The following is a 12,195-nucleotide window of genomic DNA, read 5'->3' on the forward strand; positions in this document are numbered from 1 at the left end:
TCCGAGCTGGACTAGCCACTTATAATGGCGGGGAGCAAGCAGAGAGCTTTCCAAATCCGTCCAAGGGAGAGTGGGTATGCTTCGTCCCCTACTTGCTGAGGGGGCTTGGATTTCCAATCCATCCTTTCCTCCGCGGGCTCCTCGAGTTCTACGGCCTCCAGCTGCACAATTTTACCCCAGCCTCCATACTGCATATCGCAGGCTATGTTGCCTTCTGCGAGCTTTTCCTGCGTTGCGAGGCCCATTTCGAGTTGTGGAAGAGGCTATTCTGCCTTGTACCCCGTACTTAGAAGGAGTCGGTATATCAAGTGGTCGGAGCCGAAATATGGCACATCGCCAGGACCGGATATCTATCCGGCACCCCGAAGAAGACATCCGAAGACTGGCCCTCGGAATGGTTCTACGTGGAGGACGTCCCTCTTCCGGACCCTGTTCGGAAGGACCTTCCTGAGTTTGTAAATGCCCCGTTGAAGAAACACCACAGCTAGCGCCCCAAGAGCCCCCAGGAGGAAGATAACAGAGAGATCATTTTCCTAATGGATAGGATAAATACACTGGGAAAATCAGGACTAACAATAATTGAAGTTATGTCTGTATGCATAATGCGGGGAGTGCAGCCACTTCAATATCGGGGAAAACCCATGTGGCACTTCAATGGAGAAGATGATGCCACCCGCCGTGGCCGTAAAGGTCCGGATTCTCCCACCGCTCTGGCGAAGATACTGTCTGATTTGTACAAAGGAGAAGAGGAGGAGTTCATCCATATCAAGCCACGGGATGGATTCTCCATGTACAACCCCCCAAGCTGGGTGAGTCGCTATCTTTTATTCCAATCTTTCCCACATTTTTAGCATAGATGTTTAGTTCGTAAATTCATAGCAGGAACTGCGAAGGGCTATGAAGGATGTTCATAGCCCATCTCCACAGCCAGAGGACCATAACCGGGCTCTCGACCCCGGACTCGAAGAAGATCCGGACACGTTTGTGGAGCTTGTTGACAGGACATTTTACCAGCTGAGCTGCGATGGTGTGATGGCGCCCACCATAGCCGATTATCCTGGCCTACTCCCTGTATCCCAGGTAAGTAAAGCCACAGTCCCAACTTCCGAAAAGGATTCCCTCTTTACACTTTACCCACCGCACATGTATTGCGTCTTACAGGGAAGGCCATCGGGGCGCCAAGCTGAACCGGCGGTGACTCGCCAACAAGGGGCACCGAAGTCGGGTAGGCTTAAAAGGAAGGCGGTCGGGACCGAGACGCCGTTGCAAAGGTATGTTTAAAAACCTGCCACGAATTTATCATTGTTAAAATATAACGAAGTCCACTGCCTTTTGACAGAAAGAGCGCTTACCAGACTACATCCGGAGAGCCTGCCGGTCACGCTTCCACCAGCCGGACTCCGAGGCCGGACTCAAGGGCGGAGGTCAACGTGGACGATCCTCCTACAGAGGATGCGGATAGATTTTCCACTACAAACTCCAAAGTGGAGAGCGCCATAAATCATAGGAGCCGACGGGCCGCGCTACGTGACCCTAATTTCTCTGAAGAGGAGTTTGATGCCTTCAACTCAGGGGACGCGTACATCCGGGTTGCTCAAGGTGGCCTTACCAGGGCCACGGACCAGTACGTAAAGGATATACGGGTAAGAAAATTTGATAAGTATGTATATCAGTAGCCCCTGATACTTGAAATAGTTGGCACAACTGATTTAAGGATCCTCGTGTGCATAGGTTCTGACAGAGAAGAATACCCAACTATCCAAAGAGCTGGAGGAGTGCAAGGCCCAACTACGGGCTGCAATCGCCATGATGGAGGAGTCTAAGAAAGCCCCATCAGGTAATGTTTGCGTTTAAACGAGAATAATGTCATGGTATATACCAGTTAAGTATTCGGTATGAATGCGATTCTAACAAGAGAACCTGCAGACAATCCTGGAGGCAATCTGGAGATCGTACCAGAGGATGAGCAACATGTTCGGCGACAGCTGAAGGCTGGCCAGTGTGTGCTTACCAAGGTTATAAAGGAGAAAAATACTCTCCAGGACACGAACGTCCGACTGGAAGTCGAATTAAAGGATGTCCGGGCCCAGCTTGCTGACTCCATGAAGGACAATAAGAGCCTTCGATGCGGCATATTCAGTAAGTGCTCTGACGAACCACTATAAAGTTTGGTGAAGAAGCATGCTAACAGAATTATGTCTGTAGGCATGCTGACAGGTCGTCTTGAAGAGGCGATGCCCGGATCTATAGGAGATCTTCTGCCGGAGCTCTCACAACTGCACGAAAAAGTTCGGCAGGTGATGCGGGACATTGCCCAAGCCTTGTGGCCATATGCCTCCCTTCCAGGAGGCATGGGGGAGCTTATGGAGATGATCAAGGGAGTGTGGCAGCGCTTCCGATTATGGAAGATATCAGCCTGCTGACAAGGCGCAAGGGAAGCCTGGGCCATGGTGAAGACACGGTACACCAAGGCTGACCCGAACCACATGGTCGAGGTCGGACCTGTAGGGTCAGATGGGAAGGAGATCCCTGTACATCTGGTGTATGACCAAGTAGCATTAGCCGCTAAGTATTCCCAACAGGACTGTAGGCTAGACAGCCTGTTGGGTGGTATAGAAGAATAATTTAGTCAGTCTAAGTGACATTGTACTTCGAAGGACATATTTTGTCCCTAGCCGGATTGTAAATCATTTGTCTTGGCCGACCTTTTCGCTTCAACCTCTGGACCCGATAGTCCGGAATGTATCCGAATACTCGCTCGGTTACATGAAAACCAGGGCACGCATGGAAACCAGGCGTATGGGTCATAAGTGCTTGAACAGACAAGTACCCAACTAGTTATGTTATATTACATGGGTAGTAAGAAACATCTTCCAGGGAGAATAGTTCCGTTAAGGGTTCCTTCCCCTGGGTGTGCATGCATTGATGTGCATTGTCCGAATTGCGAAAAATTTATGCAGTATATAAGCATCTGGGGGCATGTTTTGTAATAGGTAAAATACATTTTTTGTTCACCGACCGAATATTCCCTTAAGAACACTAGCTTTCGGCTTCACCAAGTCTGAGGTACACATCCGGCTGACCTGGCAGTAACAATCACAGAGGTGCTCCCCTTATGCCCTAGCCGAATTAACAAGAACGTAGGGCACAAACACAAGAGCCAGGCAACCCAGCTTTGCCAAAACTTAAGTCATATCGATGCATATAGTGGTGAAAAAAGGCACATACGGAGAAGTGACACATATGTGGTGGGCATAAAGCCCAAAAGACAAATAAGCTTCTGTGTAAGAAGCCCCTAGGTATATTGAGCGCGCATAGCGTGGCCAGAGTGTGCGGTCAAAGCATACTTGAAGATTTTAAGGCTATAAATGTAAAAGGAAGAGAGAGAGGATACAATTTAAAAAGGGAGATGGAGGTAAGGAGACAAACACGGAGTTCGGCACTAGGCGTAGAATCTTTGGAGTCTGGCCGCGTTCCATGGGTTCGGCTTGAGTCAATTGTCTGATGCATCACGCAGACGGTACGCACCTCCAGTGAGAACTTTGTCAATGATGAAGAGGCCCTCCCACTTGGGCTTGAGCTTGTCCTTTTTCTTCTCTGGTAGGCGTAGAATGAGTTCGCTAATGTTATAAGTTTTGGCCCGCACTTGTCTGCTTTGATACCTTCAAGCCTGTTGTTGATAGAATGCGGAACGGGCCTTTGCGACGTCACGCTCCTCCTCCAGGGCATCTAAGCTTTCCTGCCGATCCAGCTCGGCTTCACTCTCTTCGTACATGCGCACTCTAGGTGAATCATGGATGATATCGCAGGGTAGCACTGCCTCTGCGCCGTACACCATAAAAAACGGTGTGTATCCGGTTGTGCGATTTGGCGTGGTCCACAGCCACCATAGTACAGAGTCGAGCTCCTCGACCCAGTGCGTATCTGATTCTTTCAAAGATCACACTAGTCTGGGTTCAATGCCGCTCATGATAATACGTTCGCTCGTTCGACTTGACCATTTGTTTAGGGGTGATAGACGGAGGCGTAATCAAGTTTTATGCCCATTTTACTGCACCAGGTTTTCACCTCATCAGTTTTAAAGTTCGAGCCGTTATCGGTGATGATGCTGTGGGGGACACCGTAGCGGTGTACGGCCTCGGATATAAAGTCTATCACTGGTCCGGATTCGGTCATCTTAACCGGTTTGGCTTCTATCCATTTGGTGAATTTATCGACCATGACCAACAAATATTTCTTCTTATGGCTTCCTCCTTTAAGGGGTCCAACCATATCGAGCCCCCAGACCGCAAAGGGCCAAGTTATGGGGATTGTTTGGAGGGCGGTGGGCGGCATATGACTTTGATTTGCAAAAAGCTGGCAACCGACGCAGTGTTGGACAAGGTCTTGTGCGTCTGCCTGGGCTGTCGGCCAATAGAAACCTGTACGGAAGGCCTTGCTTACGAGCGCCCGAGCTGCAGCATGGTGGCCGCTGAGTCCGGCATGAATTTCAGCCAAGAGTTGTCACCCTTCCTCTTTGGAGATGCACCTTTGGAGCACTCTGGTTGCGCTTTTCTTATAAAGCTCTCCCTCGTGGACCTTGTAGGCTTTAGAGCGCCGCACAATGCAGCGTGCCTCATTTTGGTCCTCCGGGAGTTCCTGCCTATTTAAGTAAGCTAGGAAGGGTTCCGTCCACGGGGCGATGACCACCATGATTACGTGGGCCGAAGGTGTGATTTCGGTGGCGGAGCCTCCGATTACGTCAGATTGTTCGGGATCTGGGGTTGTATGCGGATCCGGACTAGTATTGCCGGACTCCCCTTCCCATACCACGGATGGCTTGAACAGCCTTTCCAAAAAAATATTTGGTGGGACGGGGTCACGTTTAGCACCGATGCGGGCAAGGATATCTGCCGCTTGATTGTTTTCTCGAACCACATGGTGGAATTCGAGCCCCTCGAATCGAGCTGACATTTTGAGAACGGCATTATGGTAAGCCGCCATTTTTGGGTCCTTGGCATCAAAGTCTCCATTTATTTGAGATATTGAGAGATTTGAATCCCCACGTACTTCGAGACGTTGAATGCCCATGGAGACTGCCATCCGAAGACCGTGCAACAGTGCCTCATACTCTGCTGCATTGTTGGAATCTGTGTAAAGTATTTGGAGTACGTATTGGACTGTATCTCCGGTGGGGGACGTCAGGACGACGCCGTCCCCTAGACCAGCTAGCATCTTAGAGCCGTCAAAGTGCATGATCCAATTGGAGTACGCGTCGTATTCTTTAGGGAGTTCGGCTTCTGTCCATTCAGCGATGAAGTCAGCCAGTACTTGCGACTTAATGGCCCGCCGTGGTTTGTATGTTATGTTGAACGGGAGGAGCTCAATAGCCCATTTTGCAATCTAGCCCGTGGCATCGCGGTTATTTATTATGTCATTGAGTGGTACTTCGGAGGCCACCGTGATTGAACACTCTTGAAAGTAGTGTCGTAGTTTTCGAGATGCCATGAAGACCGCGTATGCTATCTTTTGATAATGTGGGTACTGTGACTTGCATGGAGTGAGGACAGTGGATACGTAGTATATCGGCTTTTGTAATGGGAATTTATGTCCATCTGTCTCTCGTTCGACGATGAGCACTGCGCTTACAACCTAGTGTGTTGCAGCTATGTAGAGTAGCATGGGTTCACCGACAGTTGGCGCTGCCAGAATTGGATTGGTGGCTAGAGGGATTTTATTTCCTCCAGCCCGGCCGTAGCCGCATCCGTCCACTCGAAGTGTTCGGTGCGTCGAAGAAGGCGATAAAGAGGTAGCGCCTTTTCTCCTAATCGGGAGATAAAGCGGCTTAGGGCGGCCACACATCTAGTTAGCTTCTGGATTTGCTTGAGGTCTGTTGGGGTAGCCAACTGTGACAGAGCTCGGATTTTAGCCGGATTTTCTTCGATTCCTCTATTGGAAACAATAAAGCCCAAGAGTTTTCCCGCTGGAAGAAAACGCATTTTTCGGGTTGAGATTGATGTCGTACGTTCGTAGATTGTCGAACGTAAGCCTCAAGTCGTCTATTAATGTTTCGACGTGTTTGGTTTTGATAACCACATCCTCTACGTAGGCCTCCACTGTTTTGCCGATTTGTGTTTCCAGGCATGTCTGAATCATGCGTTGATAGGTTGCACCGGCGTTTTTAAGCCCAAAAGGCATGGTGTTAAAACAGAAGGGACCGTATGGAGTGATAAATGCCGTTGCGGCTTGATCGGACTCTGCCATCTTGATTTGGTGGTATCCGGAGTATGCGTCGAGGAAACACAATGAGTCGTGTCCCATGGTAGCGTTGATAATTCGATCGATGGGGGGGAGGGGGAAGGGATCCTTAGGGCAAGCCTTATTAAGGTCTTTGAAATCAACGCATAGGCACCAGGATTTGTCCTTCTTTGGTACCATCACCAAGTTTGCTAGCCAGTCCAGATGTTTTATTTCTCTGATGAAACCGGCCTCAAGTAGCTTGGCTAGCTCCTCTCCCATGGCTTGTCGCTTGGGTTCTGAAAAAGCGCCGAAGAGTCTGCTTGACCGGCTTAAATATCTTTAGTATGTTTAGGCTATGTTTGGCCAGCCTGCGTGGGATACCTGGCATGTCTGAAGGATGCCAGGCGAAAATGTCCCAATTCTCGCGCAAAAACTCTCGTAGTGCGGCGTCTATTATGGGGTTCAATTGTGCCCCAATTGATGCTGTTTTTGTAGGGTCCGTTGGATGGACCTGGAATTTGACCATTTCGTCTGCTGGTTTGAAAGAGGTGGACGTGGGTCGTTTGTCGAGTATCACGTCATCCCTGTCCACTGCGGAATGCAGTGTGGTTAACTCTTCGGCCGTGAGGGCTTCAGATAATGCCTCCAGGGCTAGTGCGGCAGTTTTATTTTCGGCACAGAGCGCTATGTCCGGATCATTGGCTAGAGTGATGATCCCATTGGGCCCCGACATCTTGAGCTTCATGTACCCGTAATGGGGTATAGCTTGGAAGCTTGTGAATGCGTCTTGCCCCAAGAGGGCGTGGTATCCACTGCTAAATGGGGCCACTTGGAATGTGATTTCTTCGGACCTATAATTCTCCAGTGTGCCGAATACCACATCCAATGTGATTTTCCCTGCACATCGTGCCTCCCGACTAGGGATGATTCCCCTGAAGGTCATGCTGCTTTGCTCAATGTGGCTCTTATCTATTTCCATTTTGTTAAGAGTTTCCTCATAGATGAGGTTTAATCCGTTGCCGCTGTCCATCAGCACTTTAGTAAGCCGGAATCCGTCCACTATTGGACTAAGGACCAAAGCGCTTGGTGCTCGGACTATTCGGAATTGAGGTTCGTTGCTGGCGTTGAAGGTTATGGCCATATCGTTCCATGGGTTTATTGCCGCGATGTGGCAGACTTCGGCGAGGCTGCGGAGCGCTCGCTTCCGCCTGTTGTTTGAGGCGAAAGTCTCGAAGACGGTCAGTGTTGTATTGTTATTTTCTGCAGGATGGTGCTCTGCGGTATTGTCGAGGAGAAGGTCCTCGCCGCTCTTGGCCACCTGCCGGAGTATCCAACATACTCTTAGGTTGTGTGTTGGTATGGTGTCCGGTGTGCTGTGAATTTTGCATGGCCTATTGAGCCATCCCTCCAGTACGGTTACATGCCTTGTAGAGGGCTTTTGCTTCTTTGTAATTTGGTTGGGTGACTTGCGAGAGCGCACCCTTTTAGTTCAGCCGAGGGGTTTAGTTAAGGCCGGAGGATCCCAGAATTTTGTTTGGGTCTTCCAGGAGCTTTCCATCACGCAGTACTTCTGTACTATGGCCGCCAGGTCAGCAAAGTGTGCTATGTCACAGCGACTTATGGCATTGAGAATTCCCTTGTCCTTGCAATTTTTGCAAAAGAATGAGATTGCGTCCTCCTCGTGACAGTCCTTAACCTTGATCATTACAAGGAGGAATCTGGCCCAGAAGTGGTGTACTGTCTCTTCGGGCTCTTGTCTGATGTGGGAAAGATCGCTTGCGTCTGGGTGGGTGGGTGGAATTAAGTCCACGTCCTGACCCAATCTGGAACCCAGGGGCGAAGGAGCATCTGAGCTTGGCAGCTCGGGCTCCAGGATATCGCCCAATATTTGTGGCCCACTTCCCGATTCTAAGTTTGGAGCCTGGGCCACGTCCTCCCGTAGACAGGTATCCGGCTCAGAGAGTTCGGAAATCCGGACATAGTTCATCCTCAAGATAGAGGAAGAATTGTCGTTTTGTTCCTCCACCACCGCTATCTGATGGGTGACCGGTGGGGAGTTAATCTCACTTAGGTCGGGTTTAAGCCTGATCCAATCATAATCCTTAACGACTCCCAGGGCGGCGATGCGATCCAAGAGCTCGTTCAAGGAGGGGAGTTCTATTGGATCCATCTGCTCGGTGAATTCCGGGCAGACGTGGAGGTTGTTTTTGATGACCTAACATGTCATCGTCAGTGCGACGGCCGAACGGGCGGCCATGACAAAACCGCCCAGCCGGAGAGTTTGGCCTACAACCAGGGATCCTCCGGATGTGATGTTATCCTTGACGACGAGGCGAGCCATCAAGCCTTATCGGGATGACATAGTGGAACTCTCAATGAAAGCACCAATGTCGGTGTCAAAACCGGCGGATCTCGGGTAGGGGGTCCTGAACTATGCGTCTAAGGCTAATGGTAACAGGAGGCAGGGGACACGATGTTTTACCCAGATTCGGGCCCTCTCGATGGAGGTAATACCCTACTTCCTGCTTGATTGATCTTGATGATATGAGTATTACAAGAGTTGATCTACCACGAGATCATAGAAGCTAAACCCTAGAAGCTAGCCTATGATTATGATTGTCCTTGTCCTACGGACTAAACCCTCCGGTTTAAATAGACACCGGAGGGGGCTAGGGTTACACAGAGTCGGTTACAGAGAAGGAAATCTACATATCCGAATATCCAAGCTTGCCTTCCACGCAAAGGAGAGTCCCATCCGGACACAGGACGAAGTCTTCAATCTTGTATCTTCATAGTCCAACAGTCCGGCCAAAGTATATAGTCCGGCTGTCCGAGGACCCCTTAATCCAGGACTCCCTCAATCATCACACTTTTATTTACTTACATCTCAATATTACAACTCGATACTAGAACAAAAATATGACTCTATATGAATGCCTCCGGTGGTGTACCGGGATATCCAATGAACCAAGAGTGACATGTACAAAAAATTATGGAGGTGGCCTTGCCACAAATACGATGTCAACTACATGATCATGCAAAGAGCAATATGACAATGATGGGGTGTGTCATAATAAACGGAACGGTGAAAACTTGCATGGCAATATATCTCGGAATGGCTATCGAAATGCCATAATAGGTAGGTATGGTGGCTGTTTTGAGGAAGGTAAATAATGGGTGCAAGATACCGGCGAAAGTTGCGCGGCATAATAAAGGCTAGCAATGTGGAAGGGTGAGAGTGCGTATAATCCATGGACTCATATTAGTCATAAAGAACTCATATACTTATTGCAAAAGTCTACTTGCCCTCGAAGCAAAATACTACTACGCATGCTCCTAGGGGAAGGGTTGGTAGGAGTTAACCATCGCGCGATCCTGACCTCCACATATAAGGAAGACAATTAAAAGAGCACCCCACGCAACAAATTTGTCACACAACTTTTACCATACGTGCATGCTACGGGAATCACAAATCTTAACACCCTCCTTACTAAACACAACCATCTACTAGAACCTCCCACATATTATCATCTCTATATCGCAAAACTATTGCAAGGAATCAAACATATCATATTCAATGATCTACAAGTTTTATGTAGGATTTATGACTAACCATGTGAATGACCAATTCCTGTCATCTCTCTAAGTAGATATAAGTGAAGCAAGAGAGTTTAATTCTTTCTATAAAAGATATGCCCACGCTCTAACAAATATAAGTGAAGTAAAAGAGCATTCTACAAATGGCAGTTTTCTATGTGAAGAGAAACAGGCAATCCAAACTTCAAATGATATAAGTGAAGCACATGAAGCATTCTATAAAGCCATACTCAAAAGATATAAGTGAAGTGCAATGAGCATTCTATAAATCAACGAAGTACTATCTCATACCAGCATGGTTCATAAAATAAAAGTGAAAACTAAATGCAAAACACGCTCCAAGATTTGCACATGTCGTATGAATGAAACGAATCCAAAAACATACCGATACTTGTTGAAGAAAGAGGGGATGCCTTCCGGGGCATCCCCAAGCTTAGACGCTTGAGTATCCTTGAATATTTACTTGGGGTGCCTTGGGCATCCCCAAGCTTGAGCTCTTGCCTCTCCTCCTTTTCCTCATATCGAGACCTCCTCGGTCAAACACTTCATCCACACAAAACTTCAATAGAAAACTCGGTAAGATCCGTTAGTATAATAAAGCAAATCACTACTCTAAGTACTGTTGCAAATTAATTCATATTTTGTTTTTGCATTGTGTATACTGTAATATAGCTTGTCCATGGCTTAATCCACTGATAGAAATTGATAGTTTCATCAAAACAAGTAAACTATGCATCAAAACAGAATCTGTCAAAAACAGAACAGTCTGTAGCAATCTGAACATTCACCATACTTTTGTTACCCCAAAACTTCTATCAAAATTAGGAAAAATAAACATTTTTTATAGAAAGAGAGTGCAAAAATAACCACAACCATTTGACATTCCAGTAAAAATGTAAAATCGCGCACTACAGCCAAAGTTTATGTCCTGCACCGTACAAACCAACAAGCATTGTAAACATCCTAAAGGCAAACCTTAGTACATTATTTTTATAATACAATGGAATTGTACAAGGGGATAATTATTTTTTATGAAAAGTTTCTGTAATTAAGATTCACAAAGTTTCCGTGAGCATGAACAAAGTTCAAGGAGCTCTCCCACTTCAACAATGCTTGTCTTTCTCACTTTCACTTTCCTTTTTGAAAAGTTTTGGGTTCCCCTCTTTATTTTTTTTGTTTTTAGACTATATAAAAGCACTCAACAGAAATAAATGACTCTCTAAAACTTCCGGGTTGTCTCCCTGGCAGCGCTTTCTTTAAAGCCATTAAGCTTGGCATATAGTGCTCTAGTAATGGATCCACCCGGATCCCAGGGTATATCAAAGCCAATTTTAATTAACAATGATTTGTAATTTAGTAGTGAGGACAAAGTAACATATATCAAGCAACAACGAAGTCTAACTCTCTTCCTATGCATCGGCATGTCATAAAAGAACAATTCACGCACACCAAGTAAAGGCCAATGCATAGTATAAGCAGTTTCTTGCAATTCTATCATATTGGAAACATAGAGAGGTGGAGATATAGTTCCTCTCTCATAAGAATTGCAAGTAGTAGAAGCAAGCACACGCATATTATATCTATCAAAATCATCATGTGTAGTAGTGAAACGCAACCCATCAATATAATCCTTAATAAGGGCAAACTTCTCCGATATAGTGTAGTCTGGAGAATTCAAAAGATAATAGGACTATCATGCATGGGTGCAATAGCAACAATTTCATGTTTAACATAAGGAACTATAGCAAGTTCATCTCCATAAGCATAATTCATATTGGCATCTTGGCCACAAGCATAGCAAGCATCATCAAAAAGGGGTATTTCAAGAGAATCAACGGGACCATAGCAATTATCATAGCAATCATCCTTCGGTAAGCACGAAGGGAAATTAAACAATGTATGAATTGAAGAGCTACTCTCATTAGAAGGTGGGAACGGGTAGCTAATCTTCTCTTCCTCCTTTTGTTCTTCGCTATCCTCATCATCTTTTTCATCCAATGAGCTCATAGTTTCATCAATTTCTTCCTCCATAGACTCCTGCAAAATATTAGTCTCTTCTTGGACAGCGGAGACTTCCTCAATAAATGCATCAATATTGGCATTATATTCATAATTTTAGTAGCAATACTTAAGTATAGCAAAATTTTCGGGTCTGTAAACAGCATCATAAAGATTTTCACACGTTTTAAACAAAGATTCAATCTCATAAGCACCCATAAAAGCAACAAATTCTTCTATTTGTTCCACATCATAGTAATCATATATACCATTAGCATAAGAAGCCAAGGTTTCATTATCATTAAATTTGCACGAAAAGGAAAGGTGTGGAGCCTTCATCCTAGAGCAACAAGTAAAATCATATCTCAAGCATAGTTCCCT

Source organism: Triticum dicoccoides, chromosome 1B (genome assembly GCF_002162155.2).
Source record: "Triticum dicoccoides isolate Atlit2015 ecotype Zavitan chromosome 1B, WEW_v2.0, whole genome shotgun sequence".
Taxonomy (NCBI): domain Eukaryota; kingdom Viridiplantae; phylum Streptophyta; class Magnoliopsida; order Poales; family Poaceae; genus Triticum; species Triticum dicoccoides.